Source organism: Enhydra lutris, unplaced genomic scaffold, assembly GCF_002288905.1.
Source record: "Enhydra lutris kenyoni isolate GAN:26980312 unplaced genomic scaffold, ASM228890v2 scaffoldscaffold13, whole genome shotgun sequence".
Lineage (NCBI taxonomy): Eukaryota > Metazoa > Chordata > Mammalia > Carnivora > Mustelidae > Enhydra > Enhydra lutris.
The window spans coordinates 20,977,296-20,999,267 of NW_019154097.1; positions in this window are offsets into that span (position 1 = coordinate 20,977,296).

Sequence of the window (21,972 nt, forward strand, 5' to 3'; positions counted from 1 at the left end):
ACTACATCACACACATGTCTTAGTAGAGAAAGAAACACTTTCTTCTGCAAACATCAGAGACCATCTGGGATGCCATGCTATTGTTTAATTCCATAGATGCTAGTTTCAGGGAGGGGGGCAGGCAAGTACAAGAGCAGGGAAAATAACTCATGGGGGCTTCTCCCATCCATCTTGCATAACTGCCTTCGTATCTGTTTGTATCGTGTACCCTCTGATGAGAGGCAGTGTCTAACTGTGCTCAGACCTCAGGAATCCTATTTCATGTCGGAAGATGTGTTTGACGTTCAGAAAGAAGCTCTTGGAAATCCAAGATGCCTGGGCTCCTGAGGGCTACTCTGCCTCCGGCCTTCCAGACCTGGAAGGAAGCCCTGAGTCCGGGAGCAGACCCAGCCCTGGATGCATACTGCCCTCTTCAGAAGGAAAATATTCTCTCGTGTATGCCGAGGCTTCCCTTGGCTGACTTCACCAAAGTCACTTTCACCAGGAGTTCGTTATTGCTCCCCAACTCTGGCAAATCAATGTCCTTCTCCCATGGATGTTTCTGGCACCTTGAAGACACTGGAGCAGTTGAAAGACAGAGGGAAGAGTGAATTGTATTCAAGTCCAAAGGGCTTTGTGTCAAATGAGAGTTTTGGTTGTTATGTTTTTGTTTTAACAAAGAGGTAGCATACTGAGTTGCGCTCTGGACATTAAGAAATAAAAAATTATTCCAGTTCAGAACGTCCCTTTACTAATGGAGTGCCCATAAAAAATGGCTTCCTCTCTCATCTGCGGAGTTTCTCAACCTTTTCTGTGTCCCCAAAGGGCTGCATCCTATCCAATAAAAAAACACGCAGCAACTCGTAGAATACCAGGAAGATGTCAGTTCTTTTCTCTTCTCTTGTTAAGGCAATCTTTAAGAAAAAAAGACTTTTTCTCTTGCAAAGTCATTTGGAACTCCTCCTTTTTCTTCTTATCTGATGGAATGTATCTGTAGAAGGCAATAGAGATTCTTTTAATTTAAGATGCATTTCCTATGGGACATAGAGAAAAATACAACTGAGGTTAATAAGTGCCAGACACTGTTTTAAACACTCAATCCCCCCAACTCTTCTGTAAAGAGAGATTCAAGAGGTGCCTGGGTGGCTCAGAGGGTTAAGCCTCTGCCTTCGGCTCAGGTCATGATCTCAGGGTTCTGGGATCGAGTTCCGCATCAGGCTCTCTGCAGGGCAGGGAGCCTGCTTCCCCCCCAACCGCCTGCCTCTATCCCTACTTGCAACCTCTCTCTCTCTCTCTCTCTCTCTCTCTCTGTTAAATAAATAAATAAAATCTTTTTTTAAAAAAGAGAAAGATTTGACCACCACCACCACCATCGTCATCATCACCCTCATCATCCTGGTAAAACAGACAGAAAAATCAGGACACGGGGACGTAACTGCCTGCCCCAAGATTGTAGAGGCAGTTAATGGAAGAGTTGGGAATCGAACCCAGGCAGTCTGGCTCCAGAGTTCTTACTCACCCGCTGTGCTGCCCAACCTCTGGCATGCTTGGTTGAAAGATGCTAAAAGGTTCCATGTGGGAAGGAGATGAAAACCACATTTCCTTGCACGCTGGGCTGGGAATGTCGGAGGTCAAACACAAGCCGCATACTAAGGATTCCCAGTTGGTACGCTGCTGTTTGGTGCAGGCGGGAACGAGTGGGGGGTGTGTTTAATAAGGACCACCTCATTGAGAGAGGTGGGGTGGAGAGGATTGGGATCCCAGCCGGGACATGGAGTCAGGGGCTCAGAGAAATCTGATGCGGGGTGTCGTGGGGAGTATCTCCCGGTTTTGGAGTTACCACATCCGCTTCAGGACCACGACCTGTCTCTTCCCCACAGTGTCAGTGGGGATGGTATCAGCAGAGAAAAGGGAAATGTCCACGTCTAGGACTGGTAGACAATGCAGACAATATTGGTGGAATGGCAGGGAGATAAAAGAGAGGCGAGAAAAAGAGAAAGAACGAAACATGAGGAAAAGAGGGTACAGGTACAGCAACCCTCCCCAATCCAAAAGTAGAGCGTTTTTTGATGAAACTTTGGGAAGCTGAAATGCTACAAAGCAAAGAAGGGATTAACATTCATTATTATGGAAAAACTTTTGAGCATCCTCAGACCCCCAAAATAACCTCTCTCGGGCTGTTCTTATACCTTAGGACACAGCTTGCTAAAGTCAAGGTCAAGCACAGGTGCTCACAGACACAGCTCGGAGCTCCGGTGGCTTGATGCAGAGATGCTGAGTGTAGTTTCTGGGGATGGAGCTTGGTTTGGGGCCTTGTTCTCATTGCTCAGGGTGCACACTGCCTATGTAACAGCTCACTGCAACACAAACCCTGAATGCTACTTTTGCTGTTTGCCTTTTTGGGGTGGGGGATACCTGTGTTTATCTTGGCCTTGGCATAATCTCCCCAGAGTCTGTCTCATGGTCATAAAGAATTACGTGATGTTTGCGTTAGAAGGGGGCGAGAGCATAGAACTGATCTCCAGGTTTCAAACCCATCTCTTATATTCACTGTGTGACCTTGGGCAAGTCATAGAGGTCTTATGTGCCTCCGTACCCTTTGCCTGCGAAATAGGGACCGTGGTGATGTCATCAGCATTATGATCGCCTGAGTTCATGGATGCACAAGGCTTCTCACCCTGCCTGGCAAGTACCAGCTGTTCCCACAAGGCTTGCATCCATCGTGGTTAAAGTTCTTGCCACACGGGAGCCCCCTAAGAACAGGGCTATGGGCTCCTTTGTCTCTCTGTGCCCGGTGCTCAGCCCCAGGACAAACACACGATACTGGCTCAGTAATTAGTTGTTGAATACATCCTTGACCCCTCTCCCACTCTTGCCTTACAGATAGGACAATCAAGGGCCAGAGAAGGTTGCTGTCTTAGGCACAGTCCCACAAGGCGTCAGTGGTGTCTGTCCCGCCGTCTGTTGAATAGCTAAAAGGGAAAGGTACTGAGAGCTTGCAAGGAAGGGCTAAGCACTGTACAAGCATCGTGTCTTTAATCCTCACAGTAATTCTGTGAAACGAATATTATTATGACCCCTACTGTACAGATAAGAAAACTGTGTCTGGGCTCTGAGGCTCTTCTCCCAAAGTCTGTACCGTTAAGGACCCCCCGTATGAGCTCCCAGCAGGCTCTCACTGCACTAGCATCAAGACAGTTGGGATTGATGCTGGCTTCTCTCATATAGCTTTGGGGGAAATAACAAATGATAATGATGGCAATAATAAATTGCAGGGAGTCAGTTTGAGGCCAGAGAGAGGCAGAGCCATGGAAGCGACCTTATCAGACATGCTGTGTTGTAATCCAATTGCTACATAGAGAAGAGCTTCTTTAATCAGAGGATTATATATTGGTTACACCTGGATCCTCACTCCACATATCGGCGCAGCTCAGATTAGAGAAGCCCCCAGAAGACACATCCTTGCCATGTACCCATCAGCACGGTTAACTGGGGCATCCATCCATGCGTTCCCTCCGACCGTTCATCCATCATTCCAACTTCACTTAGCTCCCCCTCCCTTCTGCCAGGCGATGTTCTGGATGTTCAGCAGGAGCAAGACCACCAGGGTTCCTGTCCTGCTGGAGCTGAGAGTCGGGAGCTGTTGCGTTGGGAGCCTCACACATGCTACTGGTGAGCTCTGATGTTAGGGACCCAGGCGAGGCTCCCCAGCTGCTACCCCGTGCGCTGAGCCTCAATGTCCCAGGCTTTTTGGCATCACAGTAAAGTGATAACAGAACCGCAGACAGACTTGGTGAAATAATTCCTGGTTATGTAACCTTGGAGGAATCACATCACCTCTCTGAGCCTCAGTTTCTTTATATATTTTAAAAAAGAGCAATAAGAAGGGCTATAAAAGAGTGACGGTTGGAAAGTTAGTGGAAATAATGCAGGTAAAGCATGTAGCATGGTACCTGGGACCACGGTAGCTCTGTGCTGCTGTAAGAATTGCTTTGAGGGGCACCTGGGTGGTGCGATCAGTGGAGCGTCTGAGTCTTGGTTTCAGTTCAGGACACGATCTCAGGGTCCTGGGATCGAGCCCCACATCGGGCTCTGCGTTCACCCTGGAGTATGCTGGAGAGTCTCTCTCCCTCTCCCTCTGGCCCTCCTGCTTGTGTGCATGCTCTCTCTAAAAAAAATAAATCTTAGAAAAAAAGAAAAAAGAAAAAGAACTGCTTTGAGAAAATAATTCTTAGTTTTGCTTGTGTGCATGGATCCTGTAAGTCTTCTTTTTTTTTTTTTTTTAAATAATGATGTGACTAAATTTCTGGTTAATTGCTTCATGTCCTCGCTGATCCTCAAGGAAGCTTTTTGTTTTGTTTTGTTTTTATCTTTAACTCCAGTCTTCAGGGAATTCTAAAAAAGAATGCTGTTCCCAGGACTTTCTGTATACTGTCGGCCAAGTCCGTCCTCTCCAGGCCTCAGTCTTCCCATCTGTACAATGAGGGGCTTGGGGGCAATGATCTGTAGGTCTTTCTAGCTCCGAGAACGGTGTTTTTGTTTCTGTGGCAGAGGAGGAAGAGGGAGGGGGAGGCAAGGACAAGGGGGAAGCAGGAAGAGCTTTCTGGGGTTCTAGGCAGACTTAGATTTAGAATTCTGTCCCTGGCTTCCTGGCTGACTGATGACTCTTCCTCTGACTGGTTTGAGGCTCATAATGTCTCTTTGCCTCCGGGTTTCAAATAGCAGCTAATGGTCCTAGCTGCCTTTCAGCAGGTTTTGCGATTTTGCCTTTGACTTTGACCATCTTCAAAGGCACCCGGTAGACATCGTTATTACATTTACAGGGCCCAGTGTGCCTAACTGCTTGGCAAATTGTGTCAAAGAATCTATAACTGTTACAGAAGAATGCTTGCCCTCTGCATTCTTCCTTATTCCTTGGAAATTTGATATCCTCATTGACCTTCTGTGAAGGTAACAGTTAATGGAGTCTCAACATTCTGGAATTGTAGTGACATTTTTTAAAGCCGGGTAGAACCTTAAAGAACATATTCATTTATTCAGTCAACAAACACGTTTTGAGTGTCTACTGTGTGTCAGGCACTGTGTGGGGGCTGAAAGGGCTGACCTCTTGTCCTTGTTCTCAGGCATCCCATCTAGTTGGGAATAACACGTGATGAGTAATACTGGCTCTGTGTTCGAATAGAGAATATTAGTTATATATTCTGTGTGATGAATGACTACAAATTTGATGGCTTAAACAACACACACCTATTATTTCGTCGTTTCCGTGGGTCAGGAATCTGGGCATGGGTTGCCTGGTTCTTCTAGCTCAGTCATTCACAAGACTGCAGTCAAGGTATTGGCATGGCTGTGTTCTCATTTGAAGGCTTGACTAGGGAAGGATTCACTTCCAAACTCCTTCAGTCAATGGCAGAGTTCATTTCTCCTGACAGTATGACTGAAGTTTCCCGCCTTTTTGCGGGCTGTTGGCTGGGGCGCCGTTTTCTCATCCTGGAAGCCAGACAGTTTTTTCACCATGTGGTCCACACATGGCGGCTGACGTCTACAAACCAGCAAGGGCATCTCTCTCTCGAGTCTGCTGAGATGGAGTCTTCTATAATGTAAGTTCATCTTAAGAGTGCCATCCTGTCATCTCTGTCATAAAAAGTGACCTAATCAAGGGAGTGACATCCTACCACTTTTATCTTATACCATAGTTAGAAGGAAGTCCCTGCTTCTGCCCAAATAGAAGGGGAGGAGATTATAAAAGGATGTGACTCATTGCCCGGGTCACTGTGGGATGTGTCTGCCCCACATAAAATGGACAAAGGATAGCAGGTGTGCAGAGGAGGAAGCCCCCGCTTCTTCTAGGGGGAGGTCACAACGGTTTCCTGAAAGAGGGGACATTTGAAGGTTGACTCTTGAAGGTTGAGTGGCGGGGGCCGGGGTCACCTGGCGGACAAGGTGGAAAGGACGCTCTGGGCAGAAGGAACAGCATGGACAAAGACACAGAGGCAGGAAAGACTCCAAATTGTTTAGGGAACTGCAAGTCGGATCCAGCAAGCAGGCGGCCAGAAACATAGTTGGAGAGAAGGTGGGCAGCAGCGAATCAGGAAGATGTGGAATGGTGGGTTAAGCACTTTTGACTGTATTCACAAGCAACAGAGAGATCAATTTGCAGGTGTGGATTCAGAGTCTTCCTGGAGGAGCAGCCAGCACCTTTCCTAACAGTTCTCACAGATTTGTCAAAGCGCTTGTACTTCACAAAGAATCCTCGGGGAGAGTGGCACCCTTTTAAGAGTATGATAGGCACCAGAGCCTGCTAAAAATATGCCTGAGCCTCCCTGGCGTACCAGGCCATAAACTGTTTATGTTGGAAGGAACTTTTAAACTTCCTGTGAGCCAGTGACTGCCTTTTCTCCTTGCCTCAGTTTGGTGCAGCTTGGTCATAGGTGGCAGGCCTCAGAATCAGACTGACCCGGGTTCAAATCTTGGTTTGGCCACTTGCCAGCTGGTGAGACCCCGACCAAGTAAGTGTAGTGAGAACCAAACACAATTATGCACACCAAGCACCATGAGTGTATCAGTCTTTTAGGGCTGTCATAACAAAGGACCACAGGGAACTTGAACAACAGAAATTGTTCTGGAGACTGGAGTCCTGGAGACTGGAAGTCAGAGATCAAGGTGTCAGTAGGGTAGTTTCTTCTGAGGTTTCTCTCTCCTGGGTTTGCAGATGGCCACCTTCTCCCTGTGTCTCTTGTGGTCTTCCCTCTGTCTCTGCGGGCATGTCTGCCAAATTTCCTCTTCTTCCAAGGGTATGAGTCATATTGGATTAGGGCCCACCCTGAAGATTTTATTTTAACTTAATTACCTCTTTAAAAACCTGATCTCCAAACATGTTTTTTCTGAGGTACTGGGGGTTGGGACTTTAATATAGAAATTTTGGGAGACACAATTCAGCGTATGATAGTATATTCTCTATACTATCCCTGTATCTCTCTCTCTATATATAGAGAGATATACTATCTCTATATCTCTATATCTATACCTATATGTCTTCCTCCACCTCTGATGGTGACAATTTTCATGCTCCAGCTGCAGGCCTGACTTCTCAGCCTCTCATATTCTAGCTCTTCCACAAGAACTGGTTTGTCCCATCAATCATCTTCCAGAAGATGTCCGTTCACGCCTTGCTCCGTAACTAACAATACCAGCAACACCAGTCCTGATGGGATCCCAACGCCACTGAAATATGCCTAACAAAGTAACCGAATAACCTTTCTTGAATTTAATCCTATGGCAGTAATTTTCCAGAACACACCATTACAAGGGAGCAGGATGATCTCCAGGGCGTTTGATGCCTAATTAAAAGGCACTGTAGCAAGAAGGAGTATGCAGTTACGTCTCAGAATCACATCCTTCTGATTTGGGAGTTGTAGGAAATGAAGACTTTTTACCCAGATGTGAGGAGGCTGGGCAGGGTGGCCCAGGGAAATGGTGGGGGCCTCTGCTGGTCACCTGGAGAAGGCTTTGTGCCATTGTTGGGATAAGCCAAGGTCACTCCTCTTTCCTTGTAGGTGATGGGGCCAGCGAGATCTGACCATGGGTTGAAATGGTCATTGGCCGAGGATCCTCAAAGATAGCTGATCCATTTTCTGTTAACTTATCCAGCAGCACCTTCTTATGGAGCATATATTACGTGCTGTTCATGGTGGGCACAATCCTTAAAATAACTGACACAAATATCTCAAAATCATGGATTCGTAACTTGGGGCTCAGGCTCTAGCACATTTGTGGGTTCTGATCTCCGAAACTGCAAGAATCAGTCTCTGTTGTTCTAAGCCATCCAGTTTGCAGTAATCTATTAAGCAGCCCTAGGAAATTAATACCCATGGTTAATGAATAATTACCTGAAGTTGATGTATTTCAAGTGTTACATTATTTGACTCTTCCTATTTTTGTGGTGGTTTTGAGAATTCAGTGGGATAATGTTTATAATATGCTAAGCATGGTTTGTCCCCCATAAATGCCATATAAATATAAAATTAATTTAGTTATTAATAACATATTTATCTTTTTACAAAGATTTTAGTTTTAACTAATCTCTACACCCAACTTGGGGCTCGAACTCACAACCCTGCAATCAAGAGTCGCACGCTCCATCGACTGAGCCAGCCAGTGCCCTTATATTTATTATTGTTATTACTGTTGTAGTTGTTGTTAAATCAAAATCAGGTAATGAACTTGGAAACACCCGGTAAACCCTAAAGACAACAAACAAATGTGAACATAAATGGTGTCAAGGTCAGTGAAGTGAATTCATATTTGTCCTTTTGACTCCTCTTCTCAGGAAGCTGTTCAGGAAGGAGGTCACCTAGGGCCCAGCACTGGGCAGATGGGCTGGGTCCTAGAAAGGGAGGCCTGTGTACTGGTTCCTTGGTCCCCTGAGCCCTTCTCCGGAAGGGGGCTTAGACAATGATAGTACGATGAAGTGAGTGATCAGGCAGAGGAAGGTGATTGGGGCACAGAAGTCCACCTAACCCAACGTGCGGCTGGACAGGAAGGCTTGCCGGGGGGAGTCAGTACTGAGCTGAGTTGTAAAGGAGAAGCAGGTATAAAGCATTGTGGAGGGCATTCTGGAAGTGAACCCTACCTTCTTCACACATCTGAAAGGATGACTGGGGGGTTGCCACATCAAGAAGGTGGAGAATACAAGTCCGACAGAAACCCCATTCAACCCATTAACTTCAGAAAAGATATGTGATTGGGGAACTGCAAATTAAGACAACAAAATACCATTCCATACCTTCCAAGTTGGGAAAAATCAAAATATCTGGCATTGCCAAATATACTAGACTATGGTATAAGAGGAATCCACCAACAGGCTAGTGGGCTGTAAATGGGCATGACCACTGTGGAAAATACTTGGAAATATCTAGCACACTTGAAGACGTGCCAAATCTAACAGCTCGATGGCTTGACATAGTCCCTGGGGGAACTCTCACATATTTGTACCCAAAGTGTGTCAGTCAGTTTCCGCTGTGTAACAAATCATCCCCAAAAGAAGCACCTTAAGCAACAATTGCTTATTTAGCTCATGCTTCTGTGGGTCAGCTGGGCATTTCTTCTGGTCTGACCCAGGTTGGCTCATCTCTGCTGGGCTCTTCCTTGCAGGAGAGGTCTAGGGGAGTGTCAGCTGGCAGGTGCATGGGCTAGCCTGGCTTCATTTCCTGTCTGTGGGTTTGCTGGCTGTTGGCTGCCATGAACAGAGCAACTGAGCCACAAATCTCGTGTCCTCTAGCTCCATGCCATAGTTAACATCCCTGCTTGGTCTATGTCCCTGATGTATGGCAGCCAATGTCACACTTGCCTGCAGGATGAACTGATGGTATGGATTAGGAAAAGACAACCTTAAAAGCTTTATTCTGCGGGCACCTGGGTGGCTCAGTGGGTTAAAGCCTCTGCCTTCGGCTCAGGTCATGGTCTCAGAGTCCTGGGATTGAGCCCTGCATCGGGCTCTTTGCTCAGTGGGGAGCCTGCTTCCCCTTCTCTCTCTGCCTGCCTCTTTGCCTACTTGTGATCTCTGTCTGTCAAATAAATAAATAAAATATTTTTTTAAAAGCTTTGTTCTGTTTCTTTTCCTTTTTTTTTTTTTTTAAATAACAGCTTTATTGAAGTATTATTTGCATACCATTCAACTCACCCACTTGGAGTTAGCAATTTAATCGTTGTAAATACATTCCCAGAATTCTGAATCATCTCTGCAGCCAATCTGGGGACATATCCAATCACCCCTAAAAGAACACTATACCTTTTAGCCACCAACCCCCCCAATTTACTGTCTCCTGTGCCCCCAAGCAACCACCAGACTACCTTCTGTATCTAGACACCTGCTTGTCCTGTACCTTTGATAGAAATGCAATTATGTAATATTTGGCCTTTTTTGAGGGGCTTCTTTCACTTAGCAAACATTTTCACGGTTGCTCCCGGTGAAAGCATATGTATTCGTTCTCCGTTCCTCTTCACCGCTGCATACTATTCCCCAGCGTGGCTACACTACGCGTTTACCCATGCAGCAGTTGAGATCCATGTGGGCTGTTCCCACCTCCAGGCTTTTGTGTGGACATAGTTTTCATGTCTTTCAGCAGTAGAATTTCTGGATCTGGTGGTAGCTCTCTGTTAAGCCTTTCCAAGAGTTGTTAGATTGTTTCCAAAGCCGCTACACAGAGCCTTGGAGTTTACAGCTTTGGGGACCTTCTAAGCTAACATGTATACATGTAACTTTCAGGTCTTTCTTTGCTGCTGTTGTTTGCTTTGTTTCTTTGCTGGCTTTTTATAAACCAGGATTCTCATGCGATGTGGATACAGACCCAGTGAAACCCACGGGGTCCAGGCAAACTCTCCCTGGGCATCCTGCTGGCTCCCGAGTCTCTGGCAAGATTTATGGCCGGCGGCCCCCTCACCTACCTGCTTGCATTGGCTTGTGCAGAAACTTTATTGTTCTTGTACATTTCCTCTTCTGTAGAAACTTCCGTGCCTCCCCCTCCTCTACCAGGCCACTGGGAAAGGTTCTGGGAGCCATCTCACCAGCCCCTCACTTCTTCTGGGGATGGAGGCAAGAGGGCAGTGTTAAGATTGTAGGGGCCTAGATCAGAAAAGAAGTTGATGGCAGAACTGAAACAGAAAACAAAACCGTTTTTGTTTTTATTATAGTTATAATGTAGGCTTATTACATAAAAATGAGAGAACAGTTATAATTCAAAAACAAAAAGTTTTAAAAAACCCCATTACCCATAATTTCACCACCTACAGAAACTAATGTTAACATTTTGATTTATAACTTTTATTCTCTTAATTATTTATTAATTTATTCAATAGATGTTTATATGGTGTTTACCAATTGCCAAGCACTTTACCAAACCCTGCAGACATTTTCCTTTGCACATGTATATATGTGAAAATATATACATCTTTTCCTACAAAAACCAGGATCATCTTACATATGTGTTTTATCCTTGAAATTTCTCTATCACGCCAATGACATGTTATATATCCCTTTTTATGAAACTACGTATAAATCTACATTCACATTCTTAACAACTGTGTAGAATATGCAGTAAGTTATTTAAGCAATCCCCCATTGTTGTACACACTGATTATTTTTTACTTTCCCTGATAGAATTTCCTTGATAATTACAGCTATTATCAACATAGCTGTGATCATCTCTTTGTCTTCTTGGTTCTTCACATAAATTTGCAGAACTATAAGTGTAAAGTTCAAAAGGCATATAAATATTTGTAAGACTGCTATCGATACGTTTTGACAATTGACCCATCAAAAATAACTGGACAAGCCTCTCCTCCCGTCAGCCATGCGTAAGAATGCCTGTACGTCACCCCTCATTAACATTCTACTAAGCCCTGGATAATTTATTCTTTTCCGATGTGAAAAATAACAAATGGTTTTATTAGTTTCCTAGGGCTGTTCTTACAAAGTATGTCAAACGGTATGGCTGAAAAATAACAGAAATTTATGGTGTCCCAGTCCTGAAGGCTAACGTCCCAAACCAAGGTGTTAGCAGGACTGTCCTCCCTCTGCAAACAGAAGAGCGATCCTTCCTCCTCTTCCTGGCTTCTGGTGGTCTCTGAGTTCCTCAGATGGCATGGCGTAACTCCAGTCTCCACCCTTGTCATCACGTGGCTTTCTCCCTGGGTTTCTGGCTTCACACAGCCGCCTTATGATACGGACAGCAGTCATAGTGGGTCAGGAACCTGTCCTAGAGCAGGAAGACCTCATCTTTACTGACCACATCTGCAATGACCCAATTTGCAAATAAGATTATATTCTGAAGCACTGGGGGTTAGGGTTTCAGTATACCCTCTCTTACAGGGTTGCGAAGGGGACGCCATTCAACTTAGAACGATGGCATTGCATACTTGAATTTTTGACTGGCATTTTTGATTACATGCTTAAAATTTTGATTGATTACTGATAAAACTGAGCGTTTTCCCATAGGTACCTTAAGACAGGAGTAGTCTGTTATTTATTTATAAAACTTTTTATATAATAAAAATACTCATGCTTAGACTCCAGGCTTTTCTCTTTTACTGAGTCTCAAACAGCAAGATCTGCCCAGACTTTGGGGTGTTTGTAAAATTGGCAGAGTGTGTATCTTGCTCTGGGTGCAGTTCCCTCCCCACTGGGGCTACGAGAGAATTCTCCCCTAGGAAGCTGGAGGACGATGTGACTTCGCGGCTCCTGTGTTAGCCAGGAGAGGCTAGGTTGCGCTACCTAAAATAACAACCCCAGATGTCTCTCTCTCTCTTTTTTTTTTTTTTTAAGATTTTATTTACTTATTTGACAGAGAGACAGCAAGAGAAGGAATACAACCAGGGGGAGTAGGAGAGAGAGAAGTAGGCTCTCTATTGAGCAGGGAGCCTGATGCGGGGCTTGATCCCAGGACCCTGAGATCATGACCTGAGCCGAAGGTAGATACTTAATGACTGAGCCACCCAGGCACCCCGACCCCAGAAATCTTGATGGGCTGCAGTCCCCAGGTTTACTTTTTAAAAAATGTTTATTTATTTATTTATTTGAGAGAGAGAGAGAGGCAGAGGGAGAGGGAGAAGTAGGCTCCCCACTGAAGACCAATGTGGGGCTCGATCCTAGGACCTGGGGATCATGACCTGAGCTGAAGGCAGACGCCCAACCATCTGAGCCACCACCCAGGCACCCTCCACCACCACCACCCCCTGGTTTATTTCTTGCTCAGACTGTGTGTCTACTGCAGATTGGCCAAGACTCTGCCCCATCATCATGCTCCCAGAGAAGCTCCCATCTGGGACATCAGGGTCAGGGAAATGGAAACTGCTCTGTTGTTTTAACAGAGAGAATTAAAAAAATATATATTTATTTGAGAGACAGAGACAGAGAGAGTGACAGAGAGCACAGGTGGGGAGAAGAGGGAGAAGCAGTCTCCCTGCTGAGCAGGGAGCCCGACATGGGGCTCGACCCCAGGATCCCAAGATCATGACCTGAGCTGAAGGCAGATGCTTAATTGTCTGAGCCACCCATGAGCCCCTAACAGAGAATTTAATACAGGGAGTTCTCCTCATGAGTGTTGGAGGACCGACGAGTCAAAGGGAACCATGAGGTGATGCAGAGAGCCCTGCAGGCAGCAAAGACCACCCGGGGTCGGGGGGACCAAACGGAAGGCTTGCTGCTTGGAAGCGAGCCGCACAGAGCTGGTGTGCAGAAGCCCAGGGAGAGGATGCCGCTGCCGCTGGCTGGCATCTCACCGGGGGCACAACGAGCCTGGCTCTGAGAGAGCTAGGACACCTGGACACTGGGAGCAGGGGCTCTTGCAGGAGTTTGAGCTGCTGCTGTGGCCACAGACAGATCAGCAGGCAAACAGGCACGAGGAGAAGACTTCTCCCTTCTCCGGCCTTGTAGCCTCCTCAGGGCCCAAGGCGGCTGGTTTAGCCGGGACCACAATCACCCAACAACACGGACAAGGTGGCTCAGACCCCAGAAATGCACTTCTCGCAGCTCTGGAGGCTGGAAGGCTGGGATCATCAGGGTGCCAGTGCGGTTGGGTTCTTGCCCAGGGCCACCTCCGGGCTGTGTCCTTCCATGGCCGAGAAAGCCAGGTCTTGTTTCTCTTCCTGTTTTTATAAGGAGGCCCCACTCTCCGAACCTAAATTGAACCCTAGTTATCCTCCAAAGACTCCCCCCTCCCAATTTCATCACACTGGTGTGGGTAAGGTGTCAACATATGAATTTGGGCGAGGACACATTTAACCCATAGTAAATGGCAGAACCAGAGGGAACCATTGGCTAAAGAGCCCGCACCAACAGCAGAGTAGAGCCACGTGGGTTTGGGACTCGTAACTGGCACAGCCCACGGAATGGCAGAGGGACAAGGGAGCATGCACGGCTCCGAAAGCCTTGATCATCAGTGCCACCAGCAGCACCAGCCCCCCCGGCCGGAGCAAGTCGTGGGTCAGGATGGTAACGGTCTCCTGCACAAAGGGCTATCCGATGTTGTGGACAGTAAATACGAAACCATCGACTGCAACTTCAATTCAGCTCCCGGGGTCCAGCAGGCTTTCCCCGGTGAGCAGCCCTGTTGGGGTGACTGGATCTCCCTCCCAGGTCCAGTGCCGCGTTCTAAGACAGCCTCAAGCCTTGTCATCCTGGAGTGGCCCTGCGGCATCGGCATCACCTGGAAACTTCTTGGAGATGCAGAACCTGAGCCTCACCCCAGACCTGCTGCATCAGAAGCTGCATGTTAACAGGGTCCCTGGGTTGGAGAAGCTCCTCTCTGTGGCCCCCCGTACCTGGCGCTCTCTCTCTCTCTCTCTCTCTCTCACCTAGATTGAAAGGAGGGGACACCTTGCACCTAAGCCTGGGTAGGTTTGACCCCGTTCCCCTGCGCTAGTGACCTTGAATTAGTGGCAGTTCCTCGCAGACTCTGCCCTTAATTTGAAGGCCCGTCTTAGTTCCCCACGCGGATGGGAACTTTATGTCTCTTTATTTTTTTCTGCCTCGTCATAAAGATCTTGTGAGAGTCTAGCAGAGACCGCGTGGGATTATGAGTCAGCTGTCACTTTGGGCAATTTTTTGATGCCCAGTCGTTGGCTCTGACTTGCTTCTCAGGTTCCAGGTAGACATGGATTGGCCGGGGGAAGAGGGGGATGGACACACACCATTCCACCCACTACAAGGGTGAATTCGGGGGGATCCCCGGGGCTTACTCCAAGACTGAACCCCTTTGCTAACTCTGTGGTTCCTCTTCGTGGAGGTCTCAGGACACCTTGGTCTCATGCTCTATCTCTACACGAAGGCACTTTGGGGACAAGAGGCGTGTGTCCTCCTACAGCTGGGATTGAGCTCAACCTCAAATCTCAGTACTGCAAGATAAGTCCATTAAGAACAAATCTCTTGGCCTTGAAAGCATGCAAATCCGTGGATGTCGGTGGCAATGGACTGTACAAAGCCAATTATTTTCGAAAAGTGTTTTAATTTTTCATATGCTGGGATCCTCCTGAAAGCAGCAGCCTGGGGCAGCTGTAAGTGACAAGGCAGTTGAAGCCGGGAAGTGGAGTGCTTGGGTGAGCTTCTCCCTTCCAGGACTACACCCAGAGGCCACACGGTTATTTGCAGAGAGGGGGCCTTGCGCCACGTGGTCCCACCAGAAGGGGAGCCCCGGGAGGGCAGAGACCGGGCCACATGCCTTTCTGTGCCTATAGGACAGTTCCCAGCACACAGCACTTGGTCGACTTCCATCAGGCTTCCGTAAACAGACCCTGAGACGAAGATGTGCAGACATGTGGGTGTCATGGAAATGCTCCCCCGGGGAAGTCCGTAAAGGAGTAGGGGATGCAGACCGGGAAGAGGAGAAGAACCAACAAGCAGGGCAAGGGCGGGGGGAGTTGAGGGAGGGACCCAGGATGCAAAAAAGTGCAGGTTGGTGCACGGATCTCAGAGTGAGTGTCGCCTTAAAATCTGTGCCCCACTATGTCACTTGCTTCATCCCAGACCCAACCTGGCCAGGAAGGTGATTTCAGACAAGATCCCTCCCAGGCAGCTTCAGCCTGATCCCGTAGGGCCACCGGAATATAGCCGCATCCACTGTTTTCTTGATTAGGGTCAGGATCTGGGGCTTTCTGACTCAGGTTAAAGACACCCTGGGAATGGGGAGGGTGTATATTCCCAGGGATAGGCCTGGCAAGAGTCACAGGTGTGGGCTGTTGGGAGGGAAAGGCCACCTAAGGAGGGGGTGTAGGGCACAGAAACAGTAAGAAGGGATCTGGGTGCTGATCACCTCACCAATGTTTGTTGAGTGAATGAAGGAAGGAAGAAAGAAATTTGTGAGTGAATTAACAATCAAACAAAAATGAATTCACTGAAAATTGAGGATGCTCATAAAAAACCCTGTTCTACAACCGACTCTGAGCTCCGACCCCACTCGACCTGCGGGGCTAATGTTTATTTAATGCTGGTTGCCAAGCATCGTGGTGGGCATTCTTACAGCAAAGTCTACCTCTCCTTCACCAAGAGATTTCCATCCCTGGTGGATACAGAGTACCCACTGATGTGACTCAAAGGCTGGTGGACACAGCAGCCAAAACAGGAGCAGGACAGAGTGTCTTCCCTTCCCTGGGAGCATCCCCTGAAAGAAAGGAAGGGACTGAGGACCCTAGTTACTGGTATGTGAGTTCCCTGGCTGGTGGACCCTTGCCTGCCCAATCCCAGTCCTACCCAGTGACTACAGCTCCTGAAAGCAGCCCGGCACATTATATCAGCATTTAAATCCCATCACATCTCCCTGCTGACTCTCATTGCAAAATATTTATTCATTTGATGGCTCAGAATAATTACCTCGGTCCCCAGTCTCTGAGACTGACAGTGCAGAGCAGCAGAGAATTCCCAGCCTTGCCCAGCTCTCCTGCTACCAGGGGAGAAGAGGCATCCCACCGAGCATGGGGGCAACATGAGACACTCGGGCTCTCTGCCTGGCATAGACCCTTCACCACAGAACCACGTTTCCTGTCCCCATTCTCATTTTGCATCAATGGCCCCTATTGTCCTAGGGACCCAGGCTTAAGACTCAGGTTATCTATTAATCCATGCAAATACTTACCGAACACCTTCTTTGGGCTAAACTTTGTGCTAAGACCTGATCCTGCCCCTTGGCTGTGCGGTGGATGACCTGACATGAGTGCTTATATAGTGCCAAGCATAGAAAAGGCTCTAAAGGGCACCTGTGTGGCTCAGTGGGTTAAGCCTTTGCCTTCGGCTCAGGTCATGACCTCCGGGTCCTGGGATCCAGCCCCGCATCAGGCTCTCTGCTCAGCAGGGAGCCTGCTTTCCCCCCGCCCCCACCCCCACCTGCCTCTCTGCCTACTTGTGATCTCTGTCAAATAAATAAAATCTTTAAAAAAAAGAAAAGCTCTAAAAATGCTTATTAGATGGACAAATGGATAGACGAAAATATGGTAGGATGAGTGGATGGATAGAAGGACGGGTGGTGGATGGATGGTTGGTTGAGTGGGTAGATGGAAGGATGAATGGGCGGATGAAAGGAGAGGTGGATAGAGGGATGGTTGGATGGATGGGATGGTGGAATGTGTTGGTTATGTGTCTTTGGTATCCTGTATACAATCCCTGTGAACTTGACCCCTCACATTCTCTACTCTGGCCATGTATCCCAGGCCAAGCTAATCAGACCATTCCAGACTTTTGGCCACAAAAATCAGTTTCAAGCCAGGACAGAGATCACAAGCCAGATTAGCAGTCACCTTGGGACTTTTTTGGTTAGTTCTAGCAGCTGTAGACATCCTCTCTTCCCTGGGTTGCTAAAGTGCTGGGATGTTTATTTGAAGCTGCTAAAGTCTCCTTTACTTGCCACAAGGAGAGAGCCTGACTGACATGTGGGAAGAGGTGAGGCAGGAGAAAGGAAAAAGGAAAACGGGGAGAGAAGAGGAAGGAACAGAGGAGGAGGACACACTGGGGGACATCATATAAGCCCCCAGTGTGAGACGCCAGTTGAACTCTTGGACTGTCCAGGTACAGGAGCCAATGAATTCCCTGGGTCTGACTTAACACAGCTTGAATTGTGTTTATTGGTAACCAGGAGAATCTTGTCAGTGCAGAGTGAGGGAGTGAATAAATGAGTGAGTGCATATCGAATGAATGAATGCATTCTATAAATATCAAACTAGTCACATGTTTTTTTCCTCCCTTGAGAACTAGACCTGAAAATATAAGGATTTAATTAGATGTTCCTGGTTTCCACTGGAGCCTATCTGATTGCTTCTATTATGCTTGGTGTTGACTCTAACCCTCAAAATGTAAATGGAAAGTGAAAAGGAGAGAACAGCCCAGTAAAATTAATAATTTTCTGAGGAAGGCATTCCACTCTGGCTGCAGTCTCTAGGAGTTATTCTAAAAGAAGGGTTGAAACTAAAACCAATACAATTTATAATTACCACTCTCCTACCTCCACATTCAAGCCAAAGCAGTGGGTGCTGGTGGGCATGCAAAGCTGGTGGGCATACAAACATATCCTCCCATTTCTTCCCTCCCCACCTTCTGGAACTTTCTCTCCATCCAGAACTTTTCAAGGGCTCCTTGGTGTTTGACAGCAAGCACAGTCTGAGGGTTCCTGGAAGGTTTCTAGGGGAACGGATACCTAAGCTATATCTTGTGGTGTGGGAAAGGCCCAGTCCAGAAAGGTGGGAAGAGCTTCATAGACATGGAAATGGCACAAGGCAAGTCACCAAATGGTAAGTCCTAGGCAAGGACAGCAGTGGGAATGGCCAGAGATGAGACCAGAGAAGTTATAGAGGCCAGCTCATAAAATTCCTTATAAACAGAGAATCCGTGTGTTTCCTTCCTGCACCATCTACATGTAATTTCCAGGATTTGGTGTTTTTCTAATGTTGTACATGAACATCAGTGAATACCAGTTGTAGATCTTCACTGCAGATCCACTTGGAATAGAACCAGATGAGTTGGGATTCCCACCCTGAAGCTCTGTCAGGTGCCCTAGCAATTTGGATGCTCACCAAAATTTGCAAGCTGCTCCTCTAGATGATGGGAGAGTAGGTCAGTTAAGGCCGAGTCCAACTTCCATAAAAGGAACCAAGATGCAGTTACCTAACCAAATAGATATTTCTTTTCTTTGCATAACAAGATATCTGGAGTGGGGTGGTCCCGGGGGACTGCGGCTGGTCCAGAAAGTCATGGGGCCAACACGCTTCCTCTAGCTTCCTACTCTACCACCCTTAAGGGAGGACTTTCATCTTCCGGGAGGCAGAATGACTCCTCCCACAAGCATCAATCTGCACACCAGACAGAAAGAGGGAGGAGGAAAAAGGTACTTCGTACCAGTGAATCCCTTCCTTTCTATCAGGAAAACACAGCTTCCCTAGAAGCCCAGCCCATAGATTTTTGCTTACATCCCCTTGATCAGAACCTGGTCACAAGCTTCAAGGAAGACCGGAAAGTAAGATTTTCAGCTGAGCCTATGGCTGCCCCAAGCAGAATTTGAATCTGTTAGAAAAGACGAACGGGAGGAACATAAGGTTAGTAGGAAGGCTGTATAGAGAGCCATGGGAGATGTATGGATAGCTCCACAGGCGGATTTCATGTATCCTCACCACTGCATGGAAAATGGGCGAGGCCAGCAGCAGAGGAACCAGGGTGAGGCTGCCGTAACCCATCAGGGCAAGGGGTATGGTGACCTGCAGAGGACTGTGGCTGCGGGCATGGATTCAGGAAATCCTTAGCAGATCAAACTGATAAGACTCGATTGTATGGGATCAGAATGGGGGAACAGGACAGAGAAAGGAGAGAAAGGACCTAACGAGGATGTCAGTAAGTTTTCTGGCTTCAATCCCTGGAAAGATGATGCCATCATAAGTGAGTTTGCAGCTACAGAGAAGGGAGCATTTTGTTTGGGACAAGCTGCCTCGTCCAGAGATATGAAATCTTAGGGCCGGAGTTCAAACTCCAAGAGCAAATGAAATTGGTAAGGAGCATAAGTCCAGAGTGTATGTAACCCACACCAAGGCTGCTCTGGGCTCCAGATGGAAGTAGAACCATTCTGAAATTTCCCTGAAACTTGCAGGGAGTAGAAGCAGGACGCTCCAGCTTCCCAAACCCCACCCTCTCTCCCCATCCAGGGGAGCCACCAAGTGGCTGCCACCCTCTATGGGAAACTGTTTAAGAGCTTCTCTTCTTAAACTGGAAAAACAATAGTATTAGTAACTGACTCCAAGCAACGATGTTCTAACTACTTTGCATATCTCACCTCCGTTTGATTCATGCAACTGCTCCTTATCTCCAATTCATCAAAGAGGAAACTGAGGGGAAACACAATAAATAAAACAGAAATAAAAATAGGAAATAAAACGACTTGCCCAAGGACACACAGTTCGTCAAGGACAAGACCAGTAGTTTAAACCTACGTCTGACTTCAAAGTTCTACATCTTAACTGCCAGGTGATAAACTTCCGAGCCCTCAGCATTTCTACCCTGAGTTCCAATCATTTATGTCTTTGTCTTATATCCCCTATTGAACTGCAACCCTCTGGGAATAGGAGATTATCTCAGACCTTTTCTGAATAACTGTTGAATAAAAGAATTGATGTAAGCCCTAAACTATGGCCCTAGATTTAAGGGCAGACACGCTCCCTGAATGTCATGGATCCTTTCACACCCCATCAACCCTAACAAACCCTTTGGGACCAGACTTCACCCTTTTCAGTGCACAGCTATTTGTGAAAATTCTCTTTGCAATTTTCTTGCTTTCAGAGATGCAAAAAGGGCAAATGCCCGTTTGTTAATGAACTACAGGTATGGTTATGAGAAACCAGTGTACCGGGACGTCACCGCTGATTCGAGCATGAGGATTTTAGCTCTTATGACATAAGACTACTTTTCTTAAGCAAGAGAAAGCAGGACAAGGGGGCTCCTGCCTCTTAGGAGAGTGTCTGGGGCATGGGTAAGCCATGGAGACGGAAGTCCCCGCACCACCTGGGTAGATGGAAAAGCATGAGCCGTCCCTATTTCTTGAGGTGGAAGCCGGTGGTGGTGGGGAGAGGTCTCACGGGAAGACTGAGATGTAGACTTTGTTGGATGCTGCCGTGGAGCACGTCCTACATGTTCAGGTGACACGCTGGCACTCGCCTCATGTGCTGGCTTTCCCCAGGCCTTCAGGAGGACTCAGGCAGATGTCTGGTCCATGAAGGGTTAGGAACATCGCATCTGATCCCAACCACATCAACACTGAAGGAAGCCCAGGAGGGGGAGATTCAGGAGCCTGGGGGGCTGGGGTCACTATATCTTTTGATTCAAGTGCATATCCCAGATATAGTTTGTTTCCTTTTTTTTTTTTTTTTTTGAGAGCTGAGTTCTCTGTCCTATTTGCCCAGATGGGCAGCCTGGGAAGAATTGGAATCTGCTTTTTCTTTCCTGCCTTGAATTCCTCTAGCTAACTCAGAGACTGACCTCCAGACTGCCATGAATTAAACTCTGGTTTGTTCTTCAGAATATCCTTGTTACATTAATTTAGAGAGCATAATAAATCTGGAGTGAAGTATGTTTGCTGCAAATGCTAATTTGCTCGATGAGAATATCAATTAGATCTTTGAGGCATAGAAATTATGGCTGTTAAAGATCTCAAAGGTCATTCTTCGCCTGCTCCCAAGTAAGAGGATGAGTTGTTCTCTGCTGGAGACGTCTGGGGTAGAATAGTAAAGGTACAAATACTTAATACCAATGACGTTTCAAGTCCTGGGCTTGAGACTGAAAATTCAGGAGTTTTGCAGATCCCAAGTGACACCTAGGATTTTTACCCATCTACAGATACATGGTAATAATAATGATAACCACCGCCGCCACCAACAATCAGAGCAATGGCAGCTTTTACTTACTGAGCAATTACTATGCATTAGATTCAAGTACTCATGCATTTACTCCTTACAACGGCTCCGTGACACAAGCATTATTCTTATTCTCATTTTATAGGCGAGGAGACGGAGTCATAGAACATTTAAATACATAGCTTTACTGGCATCTATTTCTGGCCAAACTGGAAAAGCAGGCAGGCATCAGCCTTACTCTCTCCTTGAAATAACTGAAAAACTAAACGACAGCTCTCAAAACATTGGCTATCAGTGTACGAAGGACAGTGAGCCCTGAGAGACAGGGAAGCAAACGAGGCGAGCCTCAGGCATGCTCCAGCTCTCTGCGTGGACAGTTTCCAGTCCACGGTGCAGACACAGGGAATTGAGTGGAGCCCAGCACATTCTTGAGTTGAGGACACAGCACTGGGAGTCCGAGGACGTCAAGGTCTGCAGGGGGGAACACCAGAGAGCAGGGAGCTTCGTGGACAGCGAACTCTGGGGCTCTGCAGAGGATCGTTCATGAGTATCCAGTTCAAGGATCATTGCTTGTGTGTGAGGAAACCAAGTCCGAGGAAGGAGAGATCTGCCCAAGAGAAT